Source organism: Ovis canadensis, chromosome X (genome assembly GCF_042477335.2).
Source record: "Ovis canadensis isolate MfBH-ARS-UI-01 breed Bighorn chromosome X, ARS-UI_OviCan_v2, whole genome shotgun sequence".
Classification (NCBI taxonomy): Eukaryota; Metazoa; Chordata; class Mammalia; order Artiodactyla; family Bovidae; genus Ovis; species Ovis canadensis.
In genome coordinates this window covers 120117475-120119408 of record NC_091727.1, presented here as the reverse complement: position 1 = coordinate 120119408, position 1934 = coordinate 120117475, and the positions used below count along the sequence as shown (strand labels likewise).

Here is a 1934-nt window from a genome sequence, read left to right as displayed (position 1 = left end):
CATCTGGGCCCCCACATCCAGCTATCTCCCTGCTTCCCTCCAGGCTGTGACTTTCAAGAGATGTGAACCCCTGCAGTCCCAAGAGTTGGGGGTGGGCAATAAGCAGGGGCTATCCTGCCTGTATCCACACCTGGCGGGGGGTGCTCAAAATTCCTGGCAAAGTGGGGCCAGGAAGGTCACCCCAGCAGTGGACACCTGGACTGGTGTCAAGGTCTCTGCCGTGTCCTCCACCCGCTGTGGGGACGGTCAAAGCTGTGGAGGCTTTGAGATGCCCCACCTGGCTGGCACAGGACACAGAGCTGCAGGGCAGGGAGGCGAGATAACTGGCGGGTGGGGTTAAAGACGCTAGTGAGAGGTGGGGGGTGGGGGCCCAGGAGGAGCCCACCTCTGCACACTGTACCTGCACACTGACCTAGTGACTTGACATATTTGTCACCAGGAATGGGCAGCAAACACACAGCACATGACCCATTCTACCATAAACCCAATGAGTTTTCCAAAAGAGGCCAGCTGCAGTGGTTTTCCCACAGGTGCCCTTGGCCATGCAGCAGCCTGTGTCCCATGGCCACGGAAATTACAAGGCAGCCTCCTGACACACTGAGATGTGCAGATTTTGGGGGTTCTGGGAAGGTCTCCACCAAAGTGACTGTGGAGCATCAAGTTTCAGTCACAGCTCGAAGGCAGCCATTACATTTTTCACAAGGACAGAAACAGAGACACCTAACACCTGGTGTTATGGAGGCGGGTCCGCTGCAGAACATGGTGTGTAGCTGACAGTGTCTTCTCACAGGCTACCTTGAGGTTGTTGGGGTGCTTGTGCATCCACGCCAAGAGTATGGCGGTGAAGCCATCCCCAGTGCTGACAGATGGTGTCCACCTTGTGCATCTCCCTGGGGATGTGCTGAGTCACCGTGGAGCCATCAGGGGTCCATGTCCTCTGGCTCCCCAGCGCTGGCAGGTAGTCAGTGCCCCTCAAGGACAGCAGGTAGGAGCTGGTGATGACCACCGTGTTGGGCCCCATGGAGTATAACTTGTCCATAACCTCTAAGACTTCATCCTGGCTGTGGATCTTTCTCCTGGTCAGCAACTCAGCCTCAAACTGGTTGGGGGTGATGATGTCTGCTACTAGCACCACCTTCTCTCTGTAAACAAGAAGGTGGTCCTCTGGCAATGTACATGGTGCCTTCTCCATTATGCTCGTCTCCCATCACGGGTTGCACGTGTACATGAGCCTGGTACATGTACATGAGTCTCACCCATAGCCCCTGAAAATGTAATCATCCTGATTAGTGTTGTTCAGCTTTAGCTCCTAGACAGATCATGGAGCTGGTCTGGGTTTGGCACTTGGCCCTTCCAATTTGAGTAGCCTGTGTGGTTTGAAAACTGGACAGAGTTTACCGCAGCAGCCTCAAGCCCCAAAACCTGTAGGGAATGTGGCCGACTGATTGCTCAGGTAGCTGGGGTCATGCCTCCATGCCACTGGGCAGCGGGCTGCCCCCTCCTCACCGCCCCCCCCCCTGCAGTTTGGGCTCCAATCTGCTGCTGTCCTGCTCCAGCACAGGCGCTCCATTTGGAGGAAAGGCTGCCTCCCTCTCTGTAGACTTTTTGATGATGGTCATTCTGACTGGTGTGAAGTGATAACTCATTATAGTTTTGATTTGCATTTCTCTAGTAATTAGTGATGTTGAACATCTCATGTGCTTTTTAACCATCTGTATGTCTTCTTTGGAGAAATAGCTTTATATCTTCTGCCTATTTTTAAATTGGGTTGTTTGCTCTTTCTATTTTGAGCTACATGGGTTGTTTGTATATTTTGGAGATCAGTCCCTTGTTAGTCGCTTCATTTGCAAATATTTCCTCCCATTCTGAGAGTTGTCTTTTCATTGTGCTTATAGTTTCCTTTGCTGTGCAACATTGTAAATCAGTTATACCCC

The 1934-nt window shown here is 52.3% G+C and overlaps 1 pseudogene; it reads right to left on the bottom strand.

Annotated features, from left to right (window-relative positions):
- Positions 1–720: 720 nt before the first annotated feature.
- LOC138930846 (pyridoxal kinase pseudogene) lies at positions 721–1570 on the bottom strand (annotated as a pseudogene).
- Positions 1571–1934: the final 364 nt, after the last annotated feature.